The 21,081-nt window shown below is 43.8% G+C and overlaps 1 protein-coding gene across 4 annotated transcripts in view; it reads right to left on the bottom strand.

Moving 5' to 3' along the window:
- LOC142580091 (tyrosine-protein phosphatase non-receptor type 7-like) overlaps positions 1–21,081 on the bottom strand; it is a 166,977-nt gene that overhangs the window by 111,240 nt on the left and 34,656 nt on the right. The gene's annotated exons all lie outside the window — the stretch shown is intronic.

Genomic DNA, 21,081 nt, shown 5'->3' with positions numbered 1-21,081 from the left:
TAAAATATTACAAGTATGAAAAACAGGGGAAGAAAGCAGGTCAAGAACATTTGTATACAATGTTACTTAAAGAAGCTTTGCATTTTTTCATGAAACGTGTCACAAATTGTTAAGCACATAATGTTATCAGAAAGACTGCTTCATACTGTTATGACACTGATGTTATGGTGCTGATGCATTAAATGACAGTGTATTGCCAAAGGTGTGCATGAAACTATGGCTACTGTTAAGGCGACATGACATGCGCACTGGTGCTTCAAGAGGCAACACATGAGATCGATTACCATGAACGTTCATAAGAAAAAGACATATTGTGTGACGAGTTTCAAGTGGCTGGAGCAAAATATCTGCTTTAATTTTCGTTACAATGCAGGTTCTGTCGTAGTTACTTGTAATGAAGTGCACTGCTCTATTTTGAATAGATTCTAGCATACAAACGGAATAATTTTGACGTGGAGACGATGCTGATGAAGCAAATTCCAATTGTGGGTGAACAAAAGTCTGACAGCAGGGGATATACGCATGTTCCGTCAGAGATAACCCAGAGTTTTTGCGGCTTTTGCACAGGTAGCTGTTATGTGTGTACTCCAGGAAATATTTGTTGCAAGTTCAATGCCAAGGTACTTATATGATGATGTCAGAGGGACAATGGTGTTATTTATGACGCAAGAAAAGCAACAGTTAGAATCTTTTTGCGAGAAGGACATAACTTTGCATTTGTTTGAGTTCAGGGTCATCTGCCATGTACAGCCCCAGAAACTGACAAGGTTAAGGTCATTCTGTAATAATAAATGGTTATCGGATGTTGTTATAGTACACTATACAACACAATTGTCTGCAAAAAGCCTGATCTGCGATAAAACATTTTGTGCAAGGTCATTAATATAAATTAAGGAAATAAGAGGACCAACGACACCGCCTTGCAAGGATACGCCAGAAATAATGTCAGAAGGAAGCGATGAGCAATTATTAATGAGAGTGAACTGCTGCTGCACGGACAGAAAGTTTCGGAGCCAAGATAAAGTTAATGAATCCAGTCGGAGTGCAGATAATTTCTAGAATAGCGACAATGAGCAACATGATTAAATGTTTTAGAAAAATCTAAGAACACAGTCAGTTTGCTGTTTGTAATTCATGCTTGACAATAATCTTGCTACCTATCAGTAACTTAGGTACTTATGAATTCAGATGTATAGTATGCTCTACTCTTACTAAAGAAAATGCCAAATCAGTATGCCAGCATTGATAATTCAGTTCGTACACGAAAGTCTGCAGAAAAGCTTTTTATCGACAGAATGTCTGCGGCACAATTTTTTTTCTAAATAATGTTTACTGCTACTGTAAAATAGAATCAAGTGCTTTTTTTCCTCTGAAGCTGAAGAAATAACAGTGTTGTCCCAAACACCAATGGAGTTTCCAGTTCAATAGTGGGCCATACTATGCTTAATGGCAATCTTCTAGTAGAAAGTCCTGCTTTTGAGTTACCTTCTAGAAAACAGGACGACTTTTTCACCTTTATGGCAGGCGATTTCTGTGGGTTATCAGCTTGTTAAAGCCAAATTGCACGACAGACAAAAGCAGTGAATGCGCATCGCGACTCTCAACACTGCTCTCTGCGCAGTCATCGGCCACGGTCGTTGCTGATGGTAAAGAGTTCTTACATTGGGAGGCCCACAGCACGTTCACACGATATCCCCTTCCCTCCCAACCCCCCCCCCCCTTTTTTCTCTGCCTGCATCCATCTGCTGCACACGTATATGTGTCTGCAGCCAGGAGTCAGCGTGCTGTCACATGATATTTTTGGACCTGCCATGCAAATACAAAGCTATTTTTGCGACGGGTCACTTGAAACTACAAAAAGAAACTGTTGTGAACCTACGAATGGTGTTCGGAAAGAGGGGCCACTGGGTGCACTATTTCACAAGGATCGTGGCCGCGAACACGCAACAGTCATCCATTGCACTCACTTTCATTGGCGAGGCGGTCCGTTGGCTTTCCAAGGGTCACGCGACCAATGTGAATAGATCTGCATTAATTTAGTAACTATTACTTTAGCCACTGACACCTGACAACACATCTCCAATTAGGCCTAATAGGCTAGACAGATGGTGTGTCCAATGGTGTGGCCAATGGTGTGGCTGTGATGAAACTTTGCCGCCGGCGTAGGTGATAACGAGCCACCAACCGTCGGGGAAAGCTTGTCACTAATATGTTCCTATGGGTGGCTCTATTGGTTGCGAAATTGCGCATACAGTTACACTGACAGCCGTTGAAACAGAATTGGGATGCATGGTTGATCAGCCGGCAACTACCGTGAGCATGCATGCAAGTTGGCCTGTTCATGCACATGTGGGTTGGGTAGAAAGCTCCGAACTGCGAAAATCTGCATGTGCAAAATATAAATTTGCGTATTTGATGCAATCAGCATGCCTTCTGGTGGCTAGTCAGCCCGATCTTCACACATGCTTCTGTGCTTTCCACATGTGCAGCTTTTGTTGTTCCCTCTGTTCGCGTAGTGTTAATCGTTTCAATCAGTATCGTCGACCTGGTGGAACCTTGGCCGATAGAGATTGCGGGTCGTGGGAATGCTGCGTGCGTCAAGGCACCGACCACAGCTGGGTCATTCACCGAAGGTACCGATAATTGAAAAGTTAAATATTCCTGAAATGGATTATTAGATATTCAATTTGCAAATACAGTCGAACCCGGATATATCGAATTCGACGGGGATCGGAAAATAGTGCGATATAGCGAAAATTCGATACACAGATATAGGCCAAAAAAGCACTCGCGATCATAAAAAATTGTGGCTTACTGATTGGAACAGCCACGAATCACATAGCATGTGCACACAACATGAAAGCACTTTATTTCATGGAAAAAAAATCACTAATTTTGGGCTGCTTTTTCCTCTGGGAAATGAAGTTGAAAACACTAGTCTCAATCTTCTCGAGACTGTCCAGGTGTGAGAGCCCAGTGCCTTCCATTTCGCCGCCACAGCACCGAATCAGGCTGAACGCTGACGCCAGTTCAGTGGCTGTGCACGGACGCGTTTCTTTGAAAACACAGTTGCCCTCGTCGTCGCTGAAATCGCCGTCTTGAACGCCAGCTATTCCGGCCATAATGTCCTCATCAGTGAGGTCAGCTACCGCTTGAACTTCGCTGTCAGCGTTAATGAAGGCATCAACAGTAACATCGGATGGGACGGTGCCGGGAAAATTGGACAAGTCGCGGAACGCGTCCTCCAAGCACTCATCGTCATCTAAAGCTTCCGGACATTCATCTCCGGCCACTTCAAGGCCTGCCTTGCCGAAACAGTTGGCTACTGTGGCCTGCTTCACGTCGCCCCAAGCGCCGGTAATCATCTGGATCGCGCCGAGCAGGTGAATCTTGAGATCGGTTCCCATGCGGAGGTTTACAAGGAGCCGTTGAATAAGTCGCTTCCGATAGCCTACCTTGAATGCCTTTATGATACCCTGGTCGAGGGGCTGCAGTCTCGCTGTGGTGTTCGGCGGGAGAAACTTCAGTTCGATGTGCTGCAGCTTGCAAGTCGTTTGATGGGCCGAACAGTTGTCTACCAGAAGGCAAACTCGGCGGCCCGACTTGCCCAACTCAGTGTCCCAAGCCTGCAGCCATTCAACAAAAAGTTGACGTGTCATCCAGGCCTTCCTATTACAGCCGTAGCGGACGGGAAGCTTTTTACAGTTCTTGAAGCAGCGCGGTGACTTGCTCTTTCCGATCACGAATGGCTGTAGCTTGCACGAGCCATCCATGTTGGCTGCAAGCAGTACCGACACACGCACTTTGCTCATTTTACCGCCGTGACATGAGGTTCCACGAAAAGCGAGTGTCTTGTTCGGCAACATTTGCGAAAAGAGACCAGTTTCGTCTGCATTGAAGATTTCTGCAGGCGAAAACTTCTCAGTGATCTTCGGCCACTCCTCAGAAAGCCACTGCTGCATCTCCTGGCTGCTGACAGCCCCACTTTTGCCTGAAATGGCCTTTCCTACAATGCCGTGGCGGTTTTTAAACCGTTGCAGCCATACAGTGCCACCGCAAAAGTTCTCTTCACCAAGAGCCGTAGCAAACCATTTGGCCTTTTTGATTAACATCGGGCCATCCACGGGAATATTTTTCGCTCAGATTTCAAGAAACCACGTATAGAGTGCCTTCTCCACTTTGTCAAAAGCAGCAGGGCGCACACGACACGCTCCCGAGCGACTTTCCTCACCTGCTTTAAGCTTGATGTCCTGCTCGTTTTTTAACAAAGTACTTAAAGTACTCCGCGGAATGCCGAATGCGTCTGCCATGGAGGACTTCTTTTCTCCATTCTTGACATGCTGGATTACTTCAAGCATTCTTGGAAAGTCCAGATTCTTCCTCTTTCTTATGTCCGCGGATGCCATAGCTCACCAGATGACCGCAATCAGGCACGCTACACACGGCCCGTTGAAACAGAGGTACGCACAACAAAATGCGCGATGTGCAGGTGGAGCAGTCCGAGAGAAGCCTGTTCGAGCGGCAGTCACCGAGGCTGCAAAGGAACGACAAAAGGAAAAGAAAGAAGAGAGCGGGGAAAAAGATCGGCGGAATATGCCGCCGAAGGCGCTGTGTTCGTTTTTTGAGCCCTCTCTGGCTCTCTTGTCTCCCCTGGCCCACGCGCGACCATGAAGACCCGTCACTCTCTCTCTCTCTCCCTTTTCCAGGAAGCGTGGCTTGGAAACGTCGCCGCGTCTCCATACCGCGCACTCTCTTTGCTGAGCTCCAATGCCCTTGCCCAATGCACACGCCGGCGATAGAGGAGGAGCGAGAGAGCTCGCGCCGGTGGGGCGCATGAACGGGGGAAAAGCTCTGCGTCTCCGCCGCTAGGCGACGGCCGCGCATGTGCAGAGGAGGAGCCTGCTGACTGACTCTGCGGAAATGTTTTCCCCTGAGGACCGGACACGAATGTCTTTGGGAAAAGCGCACCTTCCAGGAGCGTGGCGCGGCGTTCGATATATCGAATGTCCGACGAAAATGGAATTCGATATACTACGCAATTGTCCTATACTTTTAAATAGTATTTTCAAGGGGGTAATCTGTGTGTTCGATATAGCCAATAATTCGAAATATGCGGGTTCGATATATCCGGGTTCGACTGCATAATTAATCCAATGTTCGCTATTCGATTTGAAAACGAATATTCGAGTATTTGCACATGCCTAAAAAATATACTAGGATACTAAGATAAAAGAAGTACCGTTTACGGCAATGTATAAAACACTGGATTATTTAGCATCAACACAATTAAACATCAGAAACTTAAAGGTTCGACAATTTCTATCCGGGAAGATTTTTCACCGCACATCCGGCTTGCAAGAAAAAAGTTGTATGCCTATGTGAAACAAAACAACGCCTCCACTTTCAAGATATGCTTCGATAAGCTTCAGATGAACAAAAGGCAGTTTTTTTATGACGTGCAATCCAACTCAATTTTAGAAGTTAAATCTTAGCCATCACTGCAAGCTTGCTCAGCACTCTCCTTTCCCTCCCAGCTGCTACTAAACGCTGTTGACGTATCAAGCAATCACATCCTATCTGTTATACTGGCTAATGTTCGCAGTTACATGTAAAAAACAAAAAAGATACCATTGAAGCCCTTCTCGACGACAATAATACAGACATGGCCATTTTCACTGAGTCATGGTTAACCCCTGACATAGATAGCACTGAGCTATTGCATGCACGTTCCCCCTACACTGTTTTCAGACGTGATAGGAAGGAACGAAGGGGTGGTGGCGCTTTTGTCTTAACGAAAAACAGCATTCATTGTTACCAGCTCCCGAACAATTGTACTCGCGAAATTCTTTGTGTGCACATATCCATGCCGACATGCACATGCATACTCATATCTTGTCATTGCCCACCCGAATGTGACTGTTCCTTTATCGACCAACTTAACACTGTCATTTTAGATGCAACCTCTCAATTCCCACATGCTAACTATATTATTTGTCGCGATTTTAACTTTACGGGTATCAACTGGGAAAATCTAACAGCTTCATCTCCAAGTCAAAAAATTTCCTTGATTTAGCCTTAAACTTCAACCTTACACAAACAGTAAACTTTCCTCCACGTGGCTCGAACACCCTTGACCTGGTCCTCACTTCTCAACCCGAATACATTCGGTCGTTAGCATGTGTCAATAGGCTGAGCGATCACAGTATTGTCTTTTTCAATTTGAATATCCCTGTTCCAATCAAACAATGTTCAATAAAATTAATAGGTGACTGCAATAAAGCCGACTTTTCCAAAATCAACAGTGAACGAAATATTTTTTTTGAATACCTAAAAGAAACTGCTTCCAGAAGGTCTGCTGACGGAAACTGGCTGTTGTATAAGCAAAAGCTACTCAGCTTAATCAATATTTACGTACCCCTTTTCGTGGTGTCATAGGAAAGCCTTGGTACACAAACCAACTAAAAAAACTAGCACAAAAGAAAAAGCGCCTTTTCAGATTGTAAAAAAAAAAAAATGTGGTTCTGCCCCGAAAGGGAAGAAATATTTCAACTGTCTGCATGAGTACAACAGCTTTCTGAAGCTTGCTAAAAAAAAAAATTTATCACCAGGATCTTCTCAATATTATCCGTGTAAACCCAAAGAAAATTTTGGAAAATACTTGCACCAAGAAGAAATCAGTCGCACAACATTACCATAACTAATCCTGATGGGTCCCATGTTCCAGTTGAAAAGCGTTCTGACGTCTTAAATTCATACTTCTCTTCCATCTTCACTAGTGAATCTTCCACCAACATTCCTGTTTTACCAAGATTTTGCGGCACTGAAATGCCACCCATTGATGTAACTGCTGAAGGTATCGCGAGCCTAATCAATAAAATTAAAATGTCTTGCTCCCCCGGACCTGACAACAAACTGGTGAACATACTGAAAGCCACTAACGTCACTTCTAGCCAGATATTACAAATCATTTTTACCTATAAATGAGGGTACTATGCCCAAAGACTGGAAACTAAGCAAAGTAACCCCCCGTCTTTAAATCTGGTAAGTGCTCCGACCCATCCAATTATCGCCCGATCTCGCTTACATGTACATATTGCCTGTAAACTTGTAGAACATATATATTCTCATATAGCATCCCACCTCGACAGAAATTCCTTTTTCTTTAGCAAACATGGCTTTCGTCCGGGCTTATCACGCGAAACACAACTTTTTGAATTCACCACAGATCTCCACCTAAACTTAGATTCTTCATTTCAGACTGACGTAATTTACATAGATTTTTCAAAGGCTTTTGATCACGTCCCTCATCATAGACTAGTGTACAAACTTTCATGCCTTCACCTCGACCCCCTAATCCTATCATGGATCATCTGCTCCCTGACAGATCACCTCCAGTTCACCTGTGTTGGCAGTTGCTGTTCACATACTACCAAAGTAATATCGGGTGTACCACAGGGATCCGTCCTCGGCCCACTCTTTCTTCTAATATACATTAGAGAGTTTTAGAATAGGGGCCCCAAACGTTTTGGGGCCCCAAAGAAATAGCGTCGAAGCCACTGCGCATGCGCGAGATGCAAACTGCGTTTGGGTTTTGCATTGGGAACGCTATTTCACCGATTTAGCGGGAGCCCAAATAGCGGTCCCAAAAGCTTTGTGTCAACAAACATGGCGGCACCCATCGAAGAGACGGCTCTAACCTAGCACCAAACTGGGTTTGATTCGCGGTAACGCATGAAGTTCGCAAGGTAGGAGAAGTGACTGCGGTTATCGCTTTCTCTGAACTAGCGCGTGTTATGAAGATTGATTCATTAACGGCACTGATTCCGAATTCAAGTGTGGATTTTACGGCTCGCAGGCCTAACATGGCTAAGCTTGGCTGGTGAAGGCACGTAAAGTTGGGTTTGTTGCTCAAAACTAAGCGCAACTAATTGTTTGCTGCTTGAAGAATAACCTGTAAATTGTAATTAAATGCAAATACATGCAAGTCAGCATTACTATTCCTATTACAAAATGGTATATTTTATTTAATTATTTCTAATAGCATTTCTTAGACACTGTAGTGGCGCTGTTCGCGCAAGACGCTATTCGCAAACGCAAAGCCCTATTCTAAAACTCTTCACTCCTGCGTGCCCCAATGCTAACACCCGCAAAGCTCTTTGGGGCCCCAAAATATTGGGGCCCCTATTCTAAAATTCTTTATTAACAACCTCCCAACAGACATTATCTACCATACATCCATTCACCGATGACTGTGTTATTTACCGTCGTGTCACTACAAACACTGACCAATCCATTCTGTAACATGACCTAAATTCTATTGACAAGAGGTGCTGATGCTGGATGATGGAACTAAATGTCTCCAAATGCAAGTTAAAGGGGTCGAGACATGAAAATTTTTGTTCATGCATTCTTCAATTCAAGCATTGCGTATTGCTTCAGGAAGCATGACACACACCGCGGAATTCATATATACCCGATAAATAATTTAGTAGCATTATTATACCGAGCGATTTCGGTTTCGGTTTCTGGGCTCTGGGTGATGCTATAACATCATAGGAAAGGAAACGCAACACAGCTTGGTCACGTGGGTCACAAAAATAGTTACGTAAAACTATGCTGCGCCGTCTGCTCACGCATACGTGTGCTCTGCCAGCAGAGGTAAATAACTAGCGATTTGAAGTGCATGTCGCGATTATTATATAATTCTTGCGAAGAGCGACAACAACGGTAAGAAAATATTGCGGCTTGTGAGAGTCGGCGATTCATTACGAAACGCCGTAAGCTTTAACTTTGAAGTGAACTGGAAATGGCCTAGCGACGATATCGGCGGTGCCGAACGATCAGAGGTGGTGAGGCTGCTGTCGGTGCCAGAGTGACTACTCCTCGGTCGCTGATTGGCTGCTTCGCCGTACAGCTGCTGCACAAATGGGTCCCGGGCCCTTCCTCTCTATGGCAAGGAAATCTCGCCGTTCGCAAGCCAAACCGCCGTCGCACGGGGGCCTGCGAACGGCAAACAGCATGTGGCGAGTTTCCATGCCGGTAACGTGGACGGGCCTTCACATTGAGAAAGACCAAGCGAACGAGAGGCCGCTCTGAGCTGCCGAACTATGTGAGGAGAGAAGCGGACAACACGAACGCTGCATATCCTGGTCCCTTTCGGAGTCGGCAGGCTAGCGTTACACTCAACGTGCAAAGGCCTGTCCGCACGGCATGCTTGCAGTTTGCCGTTTGCGGGCCGCCGTGTGGCGTTTATGTTGTCCACTTCTCTCCTCCTGTGTCCGTGTCTGCACGCCTTACCCCTTTTTTGCATTAAGAAAGGATTTCTATATGTCTGTAGCTTGGTCATAGTGGAGGCTATGCTCAGTCGCTCGGCTCAGCAGGCTCCGTGTAATCAGCATTTCATCGCTACTCATCATACGTCACGTTTTTGTGCTAGTGTGCTGTGACATCAATATTTTCGTTCCTCCGCTGTGATGTCAAAACTGCCGCGCTAGCGATAGGCCTCGACCACGAGAAGGAGCTTTTAATGACTTTTTGGAGCTGAATTAAAATTATTTTGAAATGTTTGCAGTGTCCAATACCTCGTTGTGGGTGTCCTTGCATACGGAAGTAGCCTACAACATACTTTTTATAGCCTCAAAATTTCGTGTCCCAACCCCTTTAATGCATGTATCACATAAACACTTTATATCCAAATTTTCATACTCTTTAGGCTTTGTGAATTTATCTGAGGTTGACAGTTACCGCTACCTTGGCATTATCATCACTAACAAACTAAATTGGTCAAACCAGGTTCTACAAATAACAGCCGATGCCTCAAGATCCCTTAACTATAATAAAAGATCTCTATCCTCGTCTCCTCCGTCGACTCGTAAACTAGCATACGAAATTTTCATCCGTACCAAATTAGAATATGCGTCTACAATTTGGTATCCACATCAAAGTACTTGAATAACACTTTAGAAGCGACTCAAAATCGTGCCTCCCATTTTATCTTATCGAATTATGACAATACTATCAGCATTGCTAACTTGAAATTATCTATTGGTCTGCCCCTTTTAGCATCAAGACGTATAATTTCGCAACTCTGCCTATTTCAGAAATTGTACTCTAACTTTCCTGACCTTTGTTCCTCGCTTTTATTTCCACCCGTGCGCTCATCACATCGTTTAGTCAATTTTTTATGTATCCAACATTCATGGTTCAACAAACGCTTTCAACAAATCCTTCCTTCCCGTTGCAATAGAACAATGGAATATGCTGTTGTAGAGAGAAACCCATCGAAATTCCAAGAGTTACTAACCACCCATATTTACAACTAATTATAGAAAATCAGCTTTTTTTTTTTTTCAGTGTCTTTTCAGTTGTTGCTTTATACATGACCATTCCTTCGATGTTTGTATTAGTGTTTTGCCCCCCCCCCCTATGTAATACCCTACATGGGGCCCTTAAGGGAATAATAAAGGATGATGATAAATGATGATGATCATAAAAGAAAAATGCGTCAATTTAAAAGCAGGAAAAAAAAAGCAAGCATGACATTATATGGTGATACACAGCATGGCATACAGAATTGGTAAGACAAAAAAAACTGATCAATATTATGTTATTAATAAAACAGGCGACTGACTGATGTCAAAATCAAGCAGTATGAAGGGTGCTGTACTTAATCTTTTATTGCACTGACAATTTTACAAAGACAGGTGGTCCATGCAAGACATGCAAAGCACATCACCAAATTATACGGTTCAAATTTTAGTTCTTAGTTTTGTAAGGTTTGACTTACTGAGGTAGAATATTTATGAATGAAATTGATGGTTTGATGATATCTTGTCTGGTTGGGCGGAAGAATACTGAATGGATGAAATAGTGAAAATGCTGACCAAAAGGTAAAAAAACTAAACATGTTTCAGCTTCCTTAGAGACTGAAAACAATTTTTTTGACCTATCCTTTTTTTGGTCAGTGTTTCTACTATTTCTTTCGTTCAATAAAATACTTATGAACATGGTAGGCCTCGACTAGTTAACAGGTTATTTGGGTCTTATTTCTAAACAAAACTATAAGTTCCCGAAACTGGGCATTTCAATGGCGATACGTACAATGCGCAGTGTAACGCTCTCTTAGGAGAACATTAAGACAGTGCCCTGTGTGCAAATAATACAGTTAAACCTGCAATAATGAAATTCTCATGGCAACAAAATATTTTCGTATCCCCAGTGAACACCCATAGGATTCAATGCATTTTGTACCTCTCAACAATGAAGTGACGCTGTACTAGAATCCCACATCAACAAAATATGCCGGAACATGACCCCGCATGTTACTGACCTGCACAAGGCTAGCAGGCACCAAAATGTGCTCAAATGCGATTGCTTTGCGCTAAAATTGCATAACGTATTACCACATTACATTTGCGTGGGCGGTGCCATTTTTGTTTATGAAAACAACCAGGCGCCAAAAGCATTCATTTGCACAGGAAAGACGGGATGGCCATAATCTTGTTTGTTGATCGCCCGTTTGAAGCGGCACACGTGTTGCTACCGACATGTGACGACGGTTTTTGCAGATTTAGTGCAGTGCATAATGTGTGCCTTGGTGAGAAAAATGCAGAAAAAACAAGGAAATACACGTCCCACCAATGTTGGGTCGTTTACGGCGCTTGAGATGACGGTCGCAGCATGGAGTGCCACACATCGGGCCGTGATTAGGCCATCGTCCGGAAATATGCATCCGTTGCTTCAAGGACGCTGGTTTGGTGCCACCTGATAGGCATCGTATGCAGATTTGGCACCAGACGTAGAATTGTGCAAAAGGGCTGTAATCTCAATCGAGTGCCTTCGGGTATACGAGATACGATGACTTTCGTGCGCAACAATGCCTACGGGCGGCAGCCCCTACTTACCTGCTCCTACTTACCTGCCCCTACTTGCACAGCCTATTTCGAATGCAGCCGTCGAATGAGTGTTCAGCCAGGTTTAGTTGACAAAAAATTATTTTGAAAACTGCATGTCGAATGAGACCCTGCAAGCTCTTCTTCACGTTAAGTTTGGTTGGGCAGAGAGTGGGGACTGCTACAAATATTTTGAGCCAGATGAACAGTTTGTCGTGTTTCAGCTCTGCAGTTCTATATGGTCCAAGTGGCAGTGGAAGTTAATTCAAATGGGACTAGATTGTATATTTAATCCATTTACACAAATCCCCAGTGTGAGAAGTATCAACTGGGACTCTACACTGTGTCTTTTTTAAGTCTTTGCTTTGGTCAAGCAGCTTTGTATTACATGGAAGTTGATTGTTTCATGGTACCTCTTGAACATTGCATATTATTACAATGATAAGCTGTGTAAAAATATGAAAAAGGATGTTTGTGCACAGTGATGATGGCAAGGCAATGGCTCACCAAAGGTTGGTGAGTGATTGCCTTGCCAACGTCAGGATGATAACTCGTTGGTTGTCATATTGTACTCCTGGCACAATTTTTTCCTTTTAAACTATGTGCGTACGAGTAATTGTGATTATGGCCTACTTTTTATATGCACATACTTCATGATCATTGTAACTCCTCTTTGTTCGTCTTACTAGTCATTATATTGTATTTGCTCACATGTATATTCCAGCTGTGCTGAGAAAAAGAAGCTGCGTTCAATATACATATTAGGTCCTTGTGGCACTGTTAATAGGTCACTTATTATTAATTTTGCACACACTGCAGAGGCAGTTGAGCAAATATTTCTTGCCAGTTTGTAAAGGTGTATATAGTGTTCTGCTGACTTCCCAGTCTTATGTATAGTGCTTGAATTTGTTAAGACAAAGGGGTCTACTTTGTACGTAACTTCATGACAGCCGTGCGTGACCTATAAAATCCATTCTTTGTGTTTCCTAGTAGAATTATACTTTTTTTTCACGTTGCATTAAATGTAAGATACACAGCCCCTCTCAGAAATTTGGCAACACATGCATTCATGCCTGCATTCACACAAAGTTACGTACACATTTTCATATTGCATGAATCTTGCCAGAGAATCCCTGTCTGAATATTGCGCAGTTTAACTTTTTTCGATACTAATACCTACTGGATTACTGCCAGCACCGTAATCCAGGGGGCAATTAAAACTATGAACTTTAATTCACTTCTTCTGTTATGGGCCAGTAGGTCGTTCTATTTGTTCCCATTCAAAGGTGAATTGTAGTCACAACTGCCACTTCTTCGCACGAGGAAAATGCGAGAAGGTTTCAAGTTTCCTCCAGAGTCCAGCGTGCCTCCAAGCGGCAGCATTTGTTGCTAAAAAGTGAAAAGTACAAACTTGATAGAGAAAGAGAGAGAGAAGGAGAGAAATGCTATGTTTATTTTATGAATCACGTTTAGGAAAGGCATTCCTATTCCAAAATGCCTTGACCTTGAGCCGCCTACCGGGCACTACATCGTGGCCAGCCGAGGCTGATCCTCGAGGTTCAAGCTGGCAATGTTTTTCCCAGCTCTTATAGAATAATGCCTCGGGTAAAGCAACATGTGAACTAAAGTTAGCTCAGAATGTGGCTCAGTGAACATTAATGAAGTCATGAGTAAATCTGAAAAGAAAACCTTTGGCTCATTCTAACAATAAGTGGTGTTCAAATCTACATTTGAGTGGCAGCTCTCACTAGAATTTTCTATGCAGATCTTGAGGCCAGTATTGTGCAGGCTGAATATGTCGGAAGTAATTTTGGAGCTGGAGATATGAGGTGAGATTTGGACACCATCTATAGGATAAATGCACAACATCAATTGTTTTGGCTATGTTTTTGGCTACTTTTCACTCACGAAAAATTTGGGTCTGGCTATTTTTGGGCTACATTTTGTAATCCTCTGGCTATTCTTTGTTGGGGCTATCTGGCAACCCTGCGCCATGGAAGCAGCAGCAGACAGCCCAGTTGATAGAAGATGGACTGATGATGAAGCAGGTGGAGCTTCAATGGAGGAGTTTCTGAGAGCAGGTAGTGCTGCCTCATTATGCGAAGAGATCTCTGACGCGATGATCGTTGTCATAACAGACGGTGGCATTGTACAATGGAGGTGACGAGATTGACAACGACCCATCTTTGACACCGACCTCAATGTTCACGTGAAGTGTACTGTCATCAATCAACTCGCTCATTGATTTCATGCATGCTAAATTATTGCCGCTACTGTAAGTGCAGATTTCTGACTATTTCAGTGCGCCTGATGCTGGATACGCTGTTTACAGGCATAAATAAACATTTTATTTTTCACAGTTTATGCAATGTGTAGTGTTTAGCGCAAGTAGCAAATTTGGTTTCTGAGCTACAAAGGTATGTTCGGCAGCTTTCTTTTGCGGCAGTCCAGATATAGTGATGATCGGTTATAACAATTGATTTTTCGTTCTTCACATTGTTATACTGCACAGTACTTATTCAATTATCATAATGCAGGGTTTTTCCCAGAATCCTTAGCCTCAAGGTCACCCCACACCTTATATGCAAGACTGATAGACTGAGTTACTATTTCAATATGGTGGCAGCTGCAGCATATTTCCGGCACCCCAGATTTTTGACAAAAGCGGAAATTGCAGCAACTGATAAACTTTAGCAGCTGGGACACTATTGGCCATCACACGTGCAAAGCGAATGCCACTGATAACTGTTGTCATAAACGAGCCATCAAGAGAACAAATTGCCGCCTCAACAGCTGGTGGAGAGCAGTTGTGGGACATGCCAGAAAGTGTATGTATAGGGGTTTTTTTTGGTGCAAGGGACAGGGATGGCCAAGGAGTGCCAAGAAATGGTGTGGGAGAGTTGATGATGCGGTCAGTGACAACTATCAGATATATCGTGGCTGTACAGAGGCCTAAAATATTATTCCCTGTAAGGTATGTAAAGTATACAATTATCAAAATAATATCAAGAACAAGTGATGTGAGCGATGACCATAAAATATATTCTAAAATGAAAAAAAAAAAAGAAAACAAAAAAGAATGTCTCGATTTCACTAGCACTACTGTCTCACTAAGAGCCTTGAGCACAAGGGTCTGGAGGCACGTGCTCTACAAAACAGTACAGTCGCAGCAATACCCTCAAGATAGAGGCAAGGCTACGAATCTCTTGGGCTAATGACATGCAGTACAACATTATGTTAGAAGTAAAGCAGTGCTTTGCTTTCAGAGGTCCTGGGCAAAGAAACAGCATCAGATGTAAGGGGATATGTTGTTTGAATGCCAAAGCAAAGTGACGTCATTGCTCTTCTGCTGCTTCTTGCCACTCCAGCAAGACATGGAGTACAGTCAGCCTTTCACCACATCTGCGAAAGCGCCAGTTAGAAGTGCCAGTTAAAAGGTGTGAATGTGTACCATTGGCTGCCCCGTTCCGAGACAGAAAAAGAGAACTTCCAATCGTCGTGACTTTGTTAATGATGGCCAGTTCCCTACAACAGGCTTAATTACATGGAGCTTATTCAATGTTTGCTCATCCCAGAAGTGTTGGTAACAGCTCGAGTTTTTTACGTAGGCATGGCTTCAAGTCTGTGACAGGAATGGGCGTGAAAGGATTTTTAAGTATTTTAGCTATGGAAGTTACCATTTTATCTGCGAGCTTGTTACCCTCTATGCACCTGTCCCCAGGCATCCAACATAATACAACCTGTTGGCAGGATGCATGCATTTGTTTTTTGTTTTTGTTTTTGCAGCAACTAAAGTTTTGACGACACTTAAGGAGTCTGAACATACCATATTTACTTGAATCAAATGCGCACTTTTTTCCAATAAAACGGGTCCAAAAATTTTGTGCACGTTAGAATCGAGTACAACCCTAAATCTGCATTACCATATCGCCATCAGCACTTCAAAATGGCCACCTCGTACGCGCTTCGAGCGCTGCCGTAGCTTCCTCCATGTGCTGCAGTACGTGTGCTTAGGCAATGCTTCCTTTGGCTTAGGTTAGTGCACCGTCCGTCTTCCCGCTTTCTGCGTTTGCTCTATCAACATGGAAGCGCTGACTGCAAAGACATGCCGAGTTCATCACGATGCCGCAATTAAAAGGAAAGCGATTATGTGTGTGGAGACGGACTGAAATCAGGCTGCATCACGACCATTCGGAGTTCCCGAAACTTGCGTGCGGGACTGGCGCAAACAGGAGAGGCGTTCTACACTGGCAGCTACTACATAAGCGGCAGCCGCACGGCCCCTATAGTGAAAGTGATCTGCGGCGGAGACAAGAGTCTACGAATCTAGGCACATCGTGCTGTGTTCTTGTCGCTTTGTTCGTGTTTAAGTGAGAGGCAACATAAAGGTCAATTCCCTCGCTCCTACTACCGCACTTCCTCGTTCCAGCATTTTGATAACGAGATTACGCAGTCATTGAGTGAGTCGTGTTCATGTTTGCTTGTGCGTGCGTGACACCGTGCTTGTTAATTTAGCTAGTAAGCGAATGTTTAAAAGTTTATATGGCCGAGAAAACTACTATCCTTACTTTTAGTATAGCTGTCTACTAATTTGCTATCGTAATCAATGCTTTGCCTTTAGGGCGGAACTGCGACTTTTTTAATTTACCACAACTTTAGCGCATTGGGAGTAAATCTGTTTTTTCAAAATGAGAGAAAGTTGTATTTCTGTATGAAAAAAATGAGGTGCACGGTACTGTAAGGGACTTTTCTTTTTTTAGGTCACAGCAAATGGATGTGCGTTACAATCGAGAGCATTTTTTCCCTTTTTTCTTGGTCGCGGAAAAGGGTGCGCATTGCACTTGAGGGTGTGTTAGAATCGAGTCAATACGGTAATGGCCTTTGGGAGCTTTGGTTTCTTGGTGTGTTTAGTGGCCAATAGTACTGCACAGGCCTCTGCCGTGAAGATGCTGGTTTCAGGGTGTAGAACATCGGATTCTGAAAACGATGGGCCAACAACCGCATCAGAGACGCCGGCTTGTGACTTTTAAGCATCTACGTAAAACTCTGGGCAGTTGTACTTCGACTGAAGCTCCAGAAAGTGCATCTGTAGGTGCACATCCGGAGTGTGTTTTGTTACCTCAATAAATTATGTGCTACATTCAACAAGTTGCCATGGCCAAGGTGGCAACAGCTTGACTGCAGCCATCAGGCAATGTTTAAAGATTGAGGCACCCATTTCCTCACAGGGTTTCCGGACCCGCATTAAAAAAGGCTCCCTTGCTGAGGGATGATTACAGAAAAGTACAACAGATGTCATATTGTTAATGGATGTGTAGCAAGGGTGTCGAGGGTTAAACAGTGCCTTGAGGAAATATGTGAAACTGCTGTATGTTCTCTGTAGGTTAAGGGACCACTCAGTCGATTCAAAGTATAGACTCTCAATAGGGCTCGTTCTGAAGGCACCTGCAACCAGACGGATACCCAGGTAGTGCACAGGATCCAGTATTTTTAGCGCGCTCGGTGCAGCAGAGTGATATACGATGGCACCATAGTCCAAACGTGATTGAACAAGGCTCTTGTAGAGGTTCAATAGGCACTTCTTGTCACTTTCCCATGTTGTATGAGAGAAATGTTTTGATAAGTTCATTGTTTTTAGGCATTTCACTTTCATATATTTGATGTGTGGGATGAACGTCAATTTAACATCAAGCATCATACCTAAAACTCATGCTCCTTATCCACAGCTATTTGTACCCCTTGCAGTAATTACGATAGTGGAATCAGTAAGTACGATACTGGGATGTCTCTTTCTTGAGAAAAGTATACAGGAACTTTTCTGGGGGTTAAGCTTGAATCCATTTTGTTCTGCCCATTTTGACCGTTTGTTTAGGCCCATGCTGTACTTGTCACTCACAAACTGCAAGGTTACAAGATTTGAAGGCTATTTGTACATAGTGTACATAGACAGAATAGACAATTGTTGGAGGTAGCGATGCATGGGGCGAGGTCATCTGAACAATGAAGAGCGTGAGGCTGAGTACGCCTTCTTGAGGTACACTAGTTTCTTGTATAAATGGATGGGACAATACATTGCCAATTCTGACTCTGAAAGTATGGTTGGAGAGGTAGCTTTCTATAATGTTAAGCATACCTCCTCTTATGCCCGTCTCCGATAGGTCTTGCATGTCTTCGACAGGTCTTGCAGCGCCATGTCGTGTCTTATGCCTTTACCATATCAAGGAATAGAGACAAGAAGTACGGCTTGTGTACAAATGCATCATGATGTTTGCTTCAATGCGAACGAGATGGCCAGCTGTAGATTGGCCTTCCCTAAGGCCGCATTGAAATGGGTAAAGAATTTTGCTTGACTCTAGGAAACGTACAAGATGGCGATTGATAATTTTCTCAAAAAGCTTACAAATGCAACACGTAAGGGCTATGGGACAGTAACTGGTCAGCAATGAAGAATCCTTACCATGCTTCAAAATTGGGATAACAATAGCTTCTTGCCATTTAGATGGAAGGTGCCCAGCAGCCAAGACAGTATTGAAAAGTGGGAGTAGCGTGATTTTGGTGGCGGGGTGGAGGTGCTGAATCACATCGTACATGATTCTATCGGGGCCTGGGGCAGAGCTCTGACAAGCAGTGAAGGAAGCTTTAAGCTCGGCAATGCTAAATGGATGGTTATAAGGATCATTTGGGCTACATTTCTAGTTCAGTGGCTTACATTCTTCTATTCCTTTATATTTCAGGAAGTTCTCCAAATAATGGGTGGAGCTAGACACAAGCTCGAAGTTCACCAAGAGCGTCGGCCTGGTCTTCGAACTTGCTTCCTTCATTCGCTAGGGGCAACAGATGGATTTGTTGCCCCTTAAGCCTCCTTAGTCCGTTGCATATTTTTGCCTCCTGTGTGTATGAATAAATACCAGAGAGAAACCTTTCCCAGCTTGCCCTCCTAGCTAGCCGTCGTGTCCGCCTTCCCTGTGATTTATTGTTTTTGAATTCGATCAGATTTTCCGCAGTTGGGTACCGATGCAGTATGCCCCATGCTTTATTTTGTTTGTTCACTTCTTGCACTCATCGTTTCGCCACGGTATTGTCTTTTGGATGAGCTACCACTTGATTGTGGAATGAATTTACTTGCTACATTGTCTATATTGAAATCAGTGATAAGATGTCGTGATAAGTAAGTCGATTCCTTAAAATGATTCTGTATGGTAGAGGCTAGTGTCCACCGAGGGGCATGTGGAGGGCATTCGTTTGATGTATTAACTTTAACATTGTACGGGAGTGATCCCTCCCAGACGGATTTTTGGTTACATTCCACTGAAAGTCAGGGAAAATTGAAGCAGAGCCAAAAGACAGGTTTACTGATGAATATGAATTATGATGAAGATTATAATAGGTTGGCTCCTTCTTAATGAAGAGGCATGCGCCAAATTTTACAAGAAAATGTTAAATGAAACAACCTCTTGCGTCATATCGTGAATCTCCCCACATCGTGTTGTGGGCATTAAAATTTCCTACGTGTATGTAAGGGTCTGCAAACTGATCAATTAGGTCATAAAAATCACTTTTTCCGAAATGATAATTTGGGGGTATGTATACGGGACATACAGTGATCAATTTATCAAAAAGAATTGCCCAAACTGACCCTGCCTCAGGGAGCGTCTGAAGGGCGACACGCTGACAAGCTATAGACCGTTTTTTCGTAGGCGCCGCCATATTGTGAACACAGTGGCGCCGCCTATGAGCAGCGCCATACTGGCTTGGGTGAAAGCGGTCTTTTGCATGGCAGGTATACGCTCAGCGGTAGGTTCTGGCCTTTGTTTCCGCGGTCGTGCGGTCTGTTTAGTATGACGTGTGTCTTCTACGTGGTAAACGGTTCTGTGAGACGTGCTGAAGTGGTTTAAGGCGCCATGGCCGGAATTTCTGCTGAGCGTTGAGGTGGACGGAACACGCAGCGCGATGTGTACGCGCATATTTGAGCCTACAATCAGCATCGTAGATCAATTGTATATTTCCGAATGTTCCAATCACTAATGTGACCTTATTGCAGTATTATCCTCTATATATGAGCTGTGGTTTAGGATCCATGAAACATACGCGACGATCGTAATAGCGTGGGTACCGTTCTGCTACGATAGGAGCTGTGCTGTTATATTTCGACAAGCATTCTAACTATTCGCTGCAGGTTACATTGCGTGAGTACTTGGTTGGATGGATGAGGTTTCCACCCATGAATAAAATAGTTTTGACTAGTAATAGCAGCATACCTTACAGTCTGAATTAAGTTTGTCCAGCAAAGCGACCATTTACGAACTGCGCGAGCGTCCTAAGCAGTAGTAGGTGCTTGATTACAGATATACAGTGCAGTCCACTTATAACGATATAGAGAAAGACGAAAAATATGATCGTTATAACTGATGATCGCTATATCTGGACTGCAGTTATAAAAAAAAAAAAAACGCGGAATATACCTTTGCAGCTCCGAACTCGAATTTGCTACTTGCTCTAAAGAATAGATGATGTAGAAAGTAGGCCGTGAAAAAGAAACTTTATTTCTAGTGCCAATGACCGCGTCCAGGTTTAGGCGCACTGAAACAGTTCGAAATCTGCACTTGCTTTTGCAGCAGCTTCAGCTTCACAACCGCGGTGTGCATGGATTCCAGCTGCTGCGCAAATACTGGCGGCAATCTTTTAGCATGCATAAAATCAATTAAGGAGCCGATCGACGACAGTGCACTTTGCGTGGACATCAAGGTCGGGGTCAAGGAGCCACTGTCAATCTTGTCACTGCCGCTGCTGCCGTCGCCACCGTCGCACAACTTTGCCGTCTGTCGTGACAGCACATCTTCGGCGATCGCCTCGTCGGTGACCTCATCGCATAACGAGGCAGCACTGTGTGCAGTCAAAAACTCCACCTTCGACGCACCACCTGTGTCACCAGTAGGAACAAGCTCCCAGAGCTTGGTATTGTCAGCGGCTTCCACCGTGTTGGTCTCAGTGGGTTGGGGAAGTTCGTCTTTACGCACAAAGCCCGCCTTTTTGAAGCAATTGCTGATGAACCACTAGTAAAGCGCCTCTTCAACATCGGCGTACAAAGGGTCTCTAACCCTTTTCCGCTGATCGGCATGGCTGCTGATAGCTCCTGCCTTCACAATCGCGGTGCTCCCGGTTTTCAAGATGGTTGATATTGTTAACTGGG

The sequence above is a fragment of the Dermacentor variabilis genome, chromosome 4, assembly GCF_050947875.1.
Source record: "Dermacentor variabilis isolate Ectoservices chromosome 4, ASM5094787v1, whole genome shotgun sequence".
NCBI classification, from domain to species: Eukaryota; Metazoa; Arthropoda; class Arachnida; order Ixodida; family Ixodidae; genus Dermacentor; species Dermacentor variabilis.
This window is presented reverse-complemented; position numbering and strand designations above follow the sequence as displayed.